Source organism: Neolamprologus brichardi, chromosome 3 (assembly GCF_056152115.1).
Source record: "Neolamprologus brichardi isolate AB-2024 chromosome 3, ASM5615211v1, whole genome shotgun sequence".
NCBI lineage: Eukaryota > Metazoa > Chordata > Actinopteri > Cichliformes > Cichlidae > Neolamprologus > Neolamprologus brichardi.
This window is the reverse complement of record NC_142106.1, coordinates 10,441,425-10,454,615: the sequence shown is the minus strand read 5'-3', so window position 1 is coordinate 10,454,615 and position 13,191 is coordinate 10,441,425. Positions and strand designations below refer to the sequence as shown.

The following is a 13,191-nucleotide window of genomic DNA, read 5'->3' as shown; positions in this document are numbered from 1 at the left end:
AGCTCTGACTTTTTGTCAGCCTGGCTACAGTGCTGAAGAGAAACCTGGGGTTGTTCTTATTTTCTTCGATCAGTGATGAGTAGTAAGCTGTTCTGGCTTTGCGGAGGGCTTTCTTATAAAGCAACAAACTATTTCTCCAGGCTAAATGATGATCCTCTAAATTTGTGACACGCCATTTCCTCTCCAGATTACGAGTCGTCTGCTTGAGGGTACGTGTTTGAGAATTATACCACGGGGTCAGGTACTTCTGATTAGAGACCTTAGTTTTCACCGGAGCTACAGTATCCAGAGTCGTACGTAGTGAGGAGGTGAAATTATTAACAAGATAATCGACCTCTGTTGGGGTAGCGTTCAGATAGCTGCTCTGCTCTGTGTTGGTACAGGGCATTGACGATGATAACAGTGGCTGGATTATATTCTTAAACTTAGTTACAGCGCTTTCAGAAAGACATCTACTTTGATAAAGTCCACTCTCCACTGCTGCGTAATCAATTATTGTAAATGTAAATGTTATCAGGAAATGATCAGACAGGAGAGGGTTTTCAGGAAACACTGTTAAATGTTCAGTTTCTATGCCATATGTTAAAACAAGATCTAGAGTGTGATTAAAGTGGTGGGTGGGTTCTTTTACATTTTGAGAGAAACCAATTGAGTCTAACAACAGATTAAATGCCATGTTGAGGCTGTCATTTTTAGCATCAACATGGATGTTAAAATCACCCACAATAATTATTTTATCTGAGCTCAGAACTAAATTAGATAAAAAGTCTGAGAAATCAGACAGAAACTCTGTGTAAGGCCCAGGTGGACGATAGATGATAACAAGTAAGACTGGTTTCTGAGTTTCACAGCTGGGGTGGACAATGTTAAGCATCAGGCTTTCAAATGAATTAAAAGTCTGTCTTGGTCTTTCATTAATTAATAGACTGGTGTGAAAAATTGCTGCCACACCGCCCCCTCGACCTGTGCTTCGAGATTTCTGGTAGTTAGAATGACTCGGGGGTGTTGATTCATTTAAACTAACATAATCATCCTGCTGCAACCAGGTTTCTGTAAGGCAGAATAAATCAATTTGTTGATCAATTATTAAGTCATGTACTAACAGAGACTTGGAGGAGAGAGACCTAATATTTAATAATCCACATTTCACTGTTTTACTCTTTGGTTCAGATGTGGATACTGTATTATTCTTTCTTTGTAAATGTTTAAGTTGTTTGTTGCTGGTTTTTAGTTTGTTTTTTGTCTTTTTGGAAGCAGACACAGTCTCTATGGAGATGGGTTTTTGGGGGGGTAGCAGGAGGAGAGAAGCTGCAGAGAGGCGTGTAAGACTGCAACTCTGCTTCCTGGTCCCAACTCTGGATAGTCATGTTTTGAGGGGTTTAATAAATTTGTCCATATTTCTAGAAATGAGAGCTGCTCCATCCAAAGTGGGATGGATGCCATCTCTCCTAACAAGACCAGGTTTCCTCCAGAAGGTTTGCCAATTATCTATGAAGCCCACACCATTTCTGGGACACCACTCAGACAGCCAGCAATTTAAGGAGAACATGCGGCTAAACATGTCACTCCTGGTCTGATTGGGGAGGGGACCAGAGAAAACTACAGAGTCCGACATACATAAATCACATGAGTAGTACAGGAGAGTGACTGAGTTCACTTCTTCTTTGTGATGGAGGTGATTTTCTTCTTTATATTGTGTCAGATAAAGTCTGACAGCTTTTCTTGAATTCATTTCATATGATGTGTTTTCACAGATCAACCAGACAACAGTAAATCAGATGTTTACACTACCTTCACGTGACCTTCATCTGTAACCACTAATCACTTCCTGTTATTCCCAAAGGATCTCTGAAATCCTCAGATACTTTGAATCCATCTCCCAGTTTTCAGGTCAAAGCAGCTTTGAGCAGCAATCAGCAGGATTTTTCTGCTCTTGGCTCTTGAGAGGCTGTCACACTTTCTCCTTCTCCGTTGTCTTTCCTGCTTGGCTTCTCTTTGTATAGTCTCGCTTATCCTCTAACCCTAAGAGAGTCTCCCAGACGTGTTCTCTAAAAACCTGAAGAAGAATTATAGATTTGATCAACTGGTCCCTTAACGAAACTGACACCCTCCTATTCTTGGGAGATCCCGTCCTTCTCCTGCAGAGACGTTTGCTGCAGGATACTCATCGGTTGCATCGCGTGTCTGGCAACAATCTCGATGGAGGACATTGAACGACATCAACCAATTTGGAACCACGATAACAGAGTTCTGGCTGATTGGAGCTGGCTTATCGAAGAACAAGAAGCAGCTACAGCTGTTCAAAATCCCACAAGGCTGGCCGACACGATAGACGATGGGCAGGGCTGTGAGCACTCAGACTGTGTTTATTGTTATATGTTGGAGAAGATCAATGGGAATTGAGAGACCTGGTGACCAGTGACAGACATTAGACCAACTGTAAAATTGGAAGCAGTTTGTTCGCACTAACCAGAACAACTACCATCCTCATCTCATGCAGCCCACCTGTCGTCAGCTGGAAGCTCAAGGCAAAAGCTGATGGGAATAACAAATCCCCCCTTAGATAATAAGACTGTTTGTTGTGACTTTCTTTGCCCTCATTCAAAGGCCACCATCAGCAGCTCACAGTCAGCCATGAGTGAAGGTGTGCTCATGGTTCAGCTGTGTTCACAGGAACAGTCCATGTTGTCTGATGATCACACTGAACCTGTCAGCCCGTCACAAATAATCTAGTTATTGTTATTCTGTGTGACTGATAACACAGATTTAATTTACAGCTCTGTACACAATAAATAAACAGATAAACCACAACCAGCATCTGTCTCTGCAGCCTCTGCTGTGCTTTACTAAACACACTGTGGACAGGAACTTGGTGTTTTCATATATGAAAATGATGCAAACTGCTGACCTGTCAAACCAGCTGGAGTGTGAGCTGGAGTCAGCCACACAAACAGGTTGAACAGGATGTGCTCTGTGCAGCACCTGCATGTAAAACAGAAGCAAAGCTGTTCCTGTGAAATGAAACTGAAAGCCTCTCTGAGCGTCTCCCTGTAGAAAATGGAGGCTGAGCTCAGTCAGATCACTCAGCCTGCAGACAAATGGAGGAGTGTTTGAGACGTGCAGATAAACAGTCACAGCTTTGTGTCGGCCTCTGAGGGCTCAGGGCCGTCCTGTTGTCATGGTATCAAGTGCATGACGGCTCTCTGCACACACTTTAAGTCCTTATTCACATTTTCTTTAAGTCTCATCTCTGTGGACCTGAGGGATTACCCACAGTTCATAGTGCTGTGATGGTCAAAGCATTAAGAACAAGGATGGAAAATAAATAAATAACCAAACCAAAAGTTTAGAGGAATGTAGCTCATCAAAAATGCTTCATGATGAAGTTTTCACAATAATGAATAATTTGATTATTTTACAGTTTCTTCCTGTAAAGTTAGAGCCTGACAACAGACAAAATCAAACAGTAAATGTCAGATCACATGACAAGGTCTGAGGGACAGTTAACATCACAGCAGAGGTGACAAAGTGCTTTCTGTGGTCTGTTTATCTTCAGTTCTTTGAATTTAATTAGACATTAATTTCCTTAATTAGAATTAATTTCAGTACATTAAACAGCACCTGCTGTTGAAGCTGGGCAAACTGATGCCGGATTTGCCTCCATCTATCCTCCTGGCACTTGTGCTCTTGCTCCAGTTTAGAATCGCGTTCAGCCTGCTGTTGCATCAGAGTTTGCAAAAGTTTGGACAATTCAGCCACATTCTCTTGTCCAGCAATATGGCTACTTATTGCCCCTTGTTGGTCGCTGCCATCTTGTAAATCATCTGCTTCACATTCTGGAACAAGTCCCCTCTTTGCTTGGGTAGACATCTTCTCCAATCCTTAATTGGCCTGGAATCCCACTGCTGCCACCAAATGTGGTAGGACTCGACTTATGCGGTCAAAGAAGTGCAGGAGACTGATGCTGTCCAGTGTAGCAAGTGATTTATTCACCATTTTGTGACCCAAACAATATTTACAAAGAAACAAATAAGAAACTCAACTCTATAATTAACTCAGTTCAAATAATCATAACTGAACTTAAATCAACGGAAATTAAGGTCAAACTGCACACAGCTACACTGACCCGAACCTTTCTTTTGAAACACCTGAGTTTAGTGATGTGACGTTCTGTATCGAGGCTTCGAAGCGTGTGTCGAGTAATTGAGGGGACGTTTCTGCGAAGCGCGTATCGAGGCTTGCTTCATTTATGGGAGGAGCTGAAAATGATGACGTCCGAAGCCTCGCTGCCCGGCTGTACCACGTGACTGGTTCATGAAGTGGTTCAAACTTTGCCGCGAGATATGACAGCGATATAAACCCCTCAGACTTCATTCAAAAATGTAGGTGTTTGATGGAGAGTTACGGTTAGTGAGAGTTAGAGACAGTTTGGAGAGAGTTTGGAGGTTTATGAGAGTGAGGAGAGAAAGTCAGGAGAGAATGGAGCCAGCTAAGAAGAGGAGGATGTCCTCCCCTGTGTGGGAACATTGTGATTTTATTCCTCCCAACAAGGTATGTAAATTTCTACAGAAGATGTATTTTCATAATACTGATGGTGCAATAAAACATATGTTAAGCTGTCTTTACTTTTGTACACGGTGAAGTGTTTGCTATGTACCAGGGAGCTGGGATATAACAACAACACCTCATCCATGCTTAGGCACTACAGAGCTTTGCATGAGAATAAGGGGAACACCGATTGTGGAGCAAGACCAGGTGAGCCATCAAATGCCATGATAATGTAGCATGCAGTAATGTTACTAAATGATATAACAATATTATACAATGCAATAAGTGACGTGTGTGATATTTATATTTGTGCTTTGTTTTTGTTGTCTTTCCTCAGGAGAACAATCTCAAATAGATGAAGACCTGGTTGGCATGGTGATTGAGGACTCCCAGCCATTTAGCATTGTGGAGGACAAAGGATTTAAAAGATTTGTTAAATCATTCAATCCTAGCTATGTTCTCCCCACTAAAAAGGTCATAAAAGCAGTGAAAATTTAGTTTTTACAGAATAAAATGTGGCCAAGACTGAGGCTCAAAGCCTCAGTGTGTAGCTGTCCATACCTCAACGTTACAAAAGCACAACCACTGTCCACACCCCAACCACACCTCACCTCACAGTAAATGATCATTTCCATTTTAAGCATTTCCAAATGATCATTTTCCATACTGCCAGCATAAATATACACAGTATACTGCATCACTACAATATACATGTTTTACACACTCCTTTTGTTGTTGACATTTACAGGCTGTTTGCAAAAGGCCACACTCTTCAAATTCATGCCAACTAATATTTTTACGTCCAGTAGGTGTCCTACTAGAGCAAATGAAGCTTCAAGAAGCTTTGCGCTGGGGTGAACCAATTGGATGAAAAGCTTCAGTGCTTCATGAAGCTTCATCTGCCCATCACTACCTGAGTTCTTCTGCTTAAATAGTCCACTTAACCAAACAATTTCTCCTCTGGACTATTCCATTCAGTAGGTAGATACGATGAACATGATTATATTCAAACCTCTACTACTCCTCTTTACTGGCAACATGAACTCTGTGGTGTAATCAATACATATTATAACAATAAATCTACTTCTTCATAAACCCTCTAAAATCAACTTTATTCAATTATAAGAGTTCTTCCCCTTCTGCACTTGGTCTCTTCCTGTGACCTCAAATGAACCCAGAAGCTATAAAGCAGGAAGTAAAACTACATTTCCTCCTTTTGTTTCTGGAAGACAGGTAGGTAAGGTAAGTTCTAAACAATACAAATTAACAGTTGAAATAAAGAACATGTTAACTTAACAAACTTGTAGGGATTGATTTAAACCAAGATGTTATATTATATAATCTGTAAAAATGCAAAACATAAACAAACCCGGGATAGTAGATGTTTGCCTATTGCAGATTACATGTGAAATATGGTTAAATCAAAACAAGAATGTTAACTAAGAATATGGACAAATGGTCTTCTCACCCACTTTGTCACATGTACCAATTGCTTGTCTAATCTTTTGAATTTTTTCTGTGAAGAATTTGGCAAAGTCATTGCAGGCCATGGTTGAATGAAGTTCAGCTGCCACTGACACAGGAGGGTTTGTTAGCCTGTCAACTGTAGAAAATAAGACCCGAGCATTATGGCTGTTTTTAGTGATGATGTCAGAGAAGTAGGACCTTCTTGCACTCCTCAGTTGTAAATTATAATTGTGAAGTTTCTCTTTATAGATGTCATAATGAACCTGGAGGTTTGTTTTTCTCCATCTGCGCTCAGCTTTCCTACACTCTCTTTTTTCATTTTTCACCAGTGTGGAGTTTCTCCATGGAGACTTTTTCCTTCCAGAGATAACCTTCATCTTAATGGGAGCAATTGTATCCATTACATTTAACATTTTAGCATTGAAGCTATTGACGAGCTCATTGACTGAACCTCTGGACAGGTCAGGTGTTAATGGGAAGACCTGGTTAAAAATTGCACTACTGTGTTCAGTTATACAGTTTTGTGATCACTGCTGTTGATATATTTGTGTGGGCTGAGATTGTACTTTCAAAGAAAACACAGTAATGATCAGACAGGCCCACATCAGACACAGTAACCTTTGAAATGCTCAGGCCCTTGGAGATCAGTAGGTCAAGAGTGTGTCCTCTATTATGTGTTGGCTCTGTTACATGCTGAGTCAGCCCAAAGTTGCCCAGAGTGTTACTCAGGTCTTTAGTCCCTTTGTCCTGAGGGTTGTCCACATGGATGTTAAAATCCCCAACAATAATTACACAGTCGAAATCAACACAGATCACAGACAGCAGTTCACTGAGATCATTAAAAAAGTCTGTGCAGTATTTGGGAGGCCTGTAAACATTAAGAAACACAACTTTGGATGGGGCCTTCAGCTGTAAAGCCACATATTCAAAAGACTGAAAACTTCCAGGAGATGCTGCTTACATTGAAATGATTCATTAAATAAGACAGCAACCCATCGTCCTCTCCTGCTCACCCTGGCCTCACTGATAAAACTGTAGTAAGGAGGGGTCGTCTCGATGAGAACAGCTCCACTGTTACTTTGTCCAACCAAGTTTCAGTTAAAAACATAAACTCAAGGCTGTGCTCAGTGATTAAATCATTAATTAAAAATGTTTTCCCAGCTAAAGATCTAACGTTTAATAAAGCCAACTTAAGTGTTTTAGAGGTATTACTTGTCCCCTCGTGTTTGGGAGCAGTCTGTGGCATACAAGGTATGTTTACCATCATGGGGGACAAAAAGGGATTGGGCCGGGAGGTAAATCTGAGCCCAGCATTAACCTGGTCCATCATCTCCTCAGTGAATTTCAGGTGTGGGGAGGAGGGAGAAAGGGAGGGGGAGGAGGGTGATGGCCTGTCAGGGGTTTGGGGGACTGGGGAAGGTCGTGGTCCCTGGTCCTGGCTGTTGGTGTTGTTTCCATACATTAACACTGCTGGTAAAGTGAAGGTGTGTCCGTTGAAGGTGTCAGTGTCAGTGCAGCAGATGAGTTGAGGATGATGATATTTCTAATGTTGTTTCCTGTCAGTGAATTGAAGCTGTTAAACTGCAGCTGTCCTCCTGCTGCCTCGTTGTTCCAAAGCTCTTTGTTTCTCTTTTAGTTCTCACTGTTTCTTTCTGTTTCTGCTGTCCACCTTTTCACATGGAAAATCATTTCACTGTTTCTCACTGAATGACTCCCCAAACTAGATTTGAAATTCTATCAAGTTTCTAATCATTACAAGTGATTCATGTTTCTATTTGATGTGTAAATGGAGATGATTTCGTTTGCTGGGATATGGACTGACATGTGTTGAATGGGAGGAGCAGTTTGTTGTTGTCTTCTTGTCTGTTTATGACAACAATAAATCTATTGTTGAAACAATGATTCATGTTTAACTCCATATATGAAATGTTTCTGATCTTTGAATTCTGTTTGATTAAAGACTTTCTTCATGACACAAATGAGATTTCAGTGTATTAATAGAACTAAATAAGCTCAGAGTTGAAAGGCTGGAGTATTATGTACGTGCTTCCCTGTCAGGATCTTCAGGGGGATTCAAAGGGAAACATCAAACATCAAAGATTTAAAAAATAATAAAGATAATAAACACACAGGTCAAAGGTCAGAGTCACAGGAATTAGGAAACAGTTCAGTTTCTTCCGTTTGAAATGTTTCAGTTTCTTTGCTTGATCAGTTCACACTTCTCTCTGTGAACGACTTCAGTGCTTCGTCCATGACTCCTGAAGGTAAAGGGCCCAAAGAGCCAATCAGCAGCTCTGAAACAGGAAATATGACTCATGGAGAAGTTCACAACAGTTTCAGCTGCCAATTGTACTCATCACCATGGAGACTGATGCATCAAATCTAAATAAAGGCTGGATGGAGGCAGAGTGAGTGTTGTAGATGCTGCATTTTGAAGCCTCAGTGTTTAAATTGTGTCCACAGCCATGTAGACAGAGTGGGTGGATTTGCTTCTAGAAGGACTTTGTTGCAGCTCTACAGCAGGTATTTGTTGTTGGATGACATCACATTCAGCAGTGCTGTGACTGAGCCATAAATGTCAGGGCTCAGACGAGGCCCACACATGCGTGTTTGTCGGTACACACAGTTAAGATATGGAACATGTGAACATGAGACATATGAAGAGACTGAACAGATAAAACGTCCTTTATATCCATCAGTGACTTGATGGAGCTTCTTGCTGCAGTGTGTTTGGGTTTGGCTGATAACACTGGTCCTGCATGTTTCCTTCATGCTCTGTGGTAAAAGTGCATCAGTCTGCAGCTCTGTGGTCGTCCTTCTTCTTTTTCTCAGAAACTTCCTGATTTCTTTGTTCTCACTGTTTTGCAGAGGTGTTAAGATTAAAAATAAAAACTGTGAAAAGTTGCTGCTATTTATAAATTTATAAAAAGACACCATTTAATGCTTTTAATAAGCTTAAAAGAACAGACAGAGTCTCCCACCCCATGCATGTAGATGTTGCTGAACTGCAGAGCTCCTTCAGTGACAGACTGCTGCATCCTCGATGCATGAAGGAGCGTTTCTGCAGGTCCTTGCTCCCTGCAGCTGTCAGACTGTACAATCAGAACTGCTCCCAACAAACACAGATGTTTACATCAGCGCTGTTTCTTGCTCTATTTTATCAACCGATTCACACTATAACCAGGGTTGCCTCTTATCTGTATTTAATTTAATTTAATTTAACAACAGTATGGTACTCAGTTTTTGGTAACCATTGTCCTTCATGTAAATATGTAAGAATTGTGTATGTTTCTGTTCTGTGTCTTGTGTGCTGTTTGTTTGTATATGTGTTTTCTTGCTGCTGTTACACCCAAATTTCCAAATTTTTACAGTAACCTCAGTTTTCTGTGAATTCCTTCCTTTTCTTTTGGACGTTCCCTTTACTGGTCTCCATAGTGACTCGTCAGCCTCCATCCCTGCATCCTCCTCCTTCTAACCAACCCTCTGTTGTATTTCTCTTTTCCTCCTGCCTGCAGCTCCATCTTCACCACCCTTTGTCCAGGATATCCACTCTCCCTCCTCTGCACACGTCCAAACCATCATAACCTTTCCTCTCTAACTAAAGTCATCCAGGCTTTTACATCTTTAAGATGTGGCTGTAGTTTAGCTAGCTTGATGTTTTTCTATTAGTATGTTGACATGGGTGGACAGTTCCAACCTGCACTGAACTCTGTTGTAATTGTGATGGTTTTATAATTTAATTTTCTTAAATTTCACACATGGCATCACATCTGAGTAGTGTTTACCTGCCTCGTCCATCTTTGTCACAGCTGCAAAATGAAATTACCATGACAACATCTCAGTACAGCCAGATAAACACCTGATACAGGGGCTTCATTTAAGAGGTAACAAAGTACAGGTTAGGTGTCAAAGGTTACTTATTAAAAACTAAAATGTGTTTTCGACCCGACTGTTGTGCAGTTTTCTCTCAGTGGGAAAAGTAAAGAATGCAATGATCTGCACATCTCATAAATTTACTTACAGTTAAACATGTAAAACATATCAAATCTTTAAACTGAGATTCCTTTTGTGTTTCATATAATAATTCAGCTTATTTTGAATTGATGGTACCAACATGTCGGGAGCTGTGGTTCCAACATCCAGGCAGGAAGTGGTCTAAAAAGGGCAAGCAGCATAATAAGTAAATAAACAGACCTTTTGTGAACCACTAAAACATGTATGAAGGGCCATGTAGGCGTATGTGCTGCCCTCTAGCTGCCCAGACTAATTCAGAGCCACCACCTTTGGCATTATTAATTTGCAGTTCTTTTCTACTTTGTAGATTTATATTATTTATTTATCGGTAAACTGACACAGCACTTGACTCTCTGTAATTCTTACCTGGATGATAACTGGAACCTGTACGACTTAATAAGAAGAGGTGGACGTCCACTTAGTGTGACACTTTTTACTGTGGAAACAAAAACAAACAAGCAAAGAATAAAGAAATAAAAGTTAATAAACACTGAATCTGAACTCTTCATGTGATGTCAGGCTCTCTGAAAACACTGAACATAAAATGTTAAAAATATAACGATGTTTATTCCTTCTTATTTAAACTTGCAGACTTTTGTGTGACCTGCATGAAACCTCAGTTCACAAAATCACCAACAGGGGGCAACGATGAGCTGACCTCATGGGCCAAAAGGTCACATCGATTATGAAATCGCTCCAATGCAACATTTTTCCATCTGTTCAGATGCAAAATAACTTGTCAGTGTTGTGTAACGATTCTTCATCCCCAGCAGACGAGAGAAACGCTGTAACAAGAAGGTTTTACCGTCTGTGTCAGTTTCACTTCCTCCTTCCTGTGACGGTGTGAGGCCTGCATCAGCACCACACTGCAGCAGCAATGACTGATAACACAAACACTCAGACAAACATCCTCAGCAGCCTGATAACACAATGTGAAACTACCCACAACTGTGAAACAATCAGCTTTTCTTCCTTATTGTTTCATAAAACCACAGAAAGATTATGAAACAACCTCCGTCTGAGGAGTGACACACCGAGACCCGAAACATCAGAGCTGTGAAATGTAGAGAAAGGGAATTCCCGACATTCACTGAAGGGGTTAAATCTGTAGATGGTGCAGGAGGAGGAGAAGCTGGAGATGACTGATATGTAGCTGACACAGCGATGAAACAGACCTCCTGTGATACTGTGGAGAAAGACTACGAGCAGCAGCTGTGAGGAGCGTCACCTGCAGGTAGATGAGCTGATCTCAGTGCTGACACACTGTATGTTACTGTGTGGGAACGATTGTAGTCAGTTCTCTGTGTGTGCTGACCTCTTCATGGTCTGATAGAGGCCAGGGTACGTAACTGGTTCCTGACCAGCTTCAGCTGTGTCCACCAACAAAATATGTTAGTACAATATTTGAGCGTTGATGGCCCAGTGCTCCTCTGCAGACTCAGACACACATTTTCTACACTTATAACACATTTCAAACAGAAAGAATAAAAAGCAAACAGCACTCAAAGGTCAAATATATTTAAACCAAGAGTTTAATACACAAAATCTGATGACCGTGACAACAAAATATGAAAGATTTTGTTGTCATTGTACCAATGTAAATATCTTGGGGTCATTCTAGACCCAACCTTATCCTTCAAGAGTCACATAAATAAAGTGTCCCAGGTACTTACATCTAGCGAACAAAATAGACGAGATCTTCCACACAAGGCTTGCTTTTCTTGCTTTTAATGAAGATCCTTTAAAGCCTTATCCTCTCTCAAGGCTTCTCCTTGCTATTTCTTATTTGTAACTGAAACATACAGAAAGTGAAAATAAACTGCTAGCTAATACACATCTTAATGACAAACTTAAAGATTAGCCTAGCTTAACACGTGCGTTACATTAGCATCACAGTTAACTCCAGGTAAACACATATAAAAGTTGTTTCTGAACATATTAATACTCACAAAGACGAACGTTTCCCAAGGTACAAGCGTGTAGGGCACTTTTAGCGTGTACATGAACTCGTTCACTCTTTTAATACTGCCGAAGCACTTTTCACGGCATTAACAGAGAAAATACGTCAAAGATAGGTTAATGATCAGAGCGCTCCCTCGCTCCCATTTCCGCACATACAATACAAAGATCGCTTGTGATAACGATGTCTCACTCCGAGCAAATTTCGAACCCACACATTTTAACTGTTTTTAGCATGAATTACTTATAATATTTCTTAACTCTGAACTTATTTATCACTTTGCTTATGTAACTTAATCAGACTATGCACTAACTACTGACTTCTGACCAAAAGGCATAACATACGTAATAATTTAAATATAAATGTTGCAAAAACGTATTTTTACTCAATGATCATCTCTCATATGGACTATTGTTTGACATCCGGGTCACTTGCTTGTCCAACAACACTTAAAACTATTGAAAACATTTATAAAAGAAGTTTAAAACTACTTGACAAAAAAACCGACTTCCCACCACCACTGTCATGTGTTAAAAAACATAAATTACTGAACTTCAATAACTTAGTGAAACTTAAGAGTGTGTTTAATATATAAAGTCTTACACTCCCTTGCTCCACCACCACTAAAGCAATTTGTTTTAAGGCACAGGTTAAAAACTGGTTATGGACAAATCAAGTGTGTGATCATGTATCAGTTGTATAGTTTTAATGTTTTATTTGGGAATAGAATAGTGTGTATGTGTGAGTTTGGTGATGGAGTTTTTATTATGAATGAATTATGAATTATTATGTCTATTTTTTATGTTTTATGGACAAAAGATGGAAATTAGCCCTTGGCTATAATCTGGTATGTTTATATTCATGTAATTTTTTTTACATTTATGTTCATTAACATGCACTGTCCTAAATAAATTAAAATAAAATAACAATGTCCAACATCTCCCTCTAGTGGTCATATATAAACCATGTGTGAGGATGGTGTTCATTATATTCCAGCTACCACAGGTTAACAGGCAGGATAAACTCTGCACGTCTCCTATCAGTCTTGTGTCTAACACAGACACACAAACATTCACATCTACGACCAACTTAGACTCACAGGTTAATCTAACTGCCTGACTGTGGGCTGTGGGAGAAGCAGAGTGCCCAGAAACAACCATGCAGACCCCACACAGAAAGATGGAGGCTGGATTCAAACCCAG

At 40.3% G+C, this 13,191-nt stretch overlaps 1 protein-coding gene across 1 annotated transcript in view; it reads left to right on the top strand.

The window, feature by feature from the left end:
• LOC118453405 (uncharacterized) overlaps positions 1 to 13,191 on the top strand; it is a 154,427-nt gene that overhangs the window by 130,382 nt on the left and 10,854 nt on the right. The gene's annotated exons all lie outside the window — the stretch shown is intronic.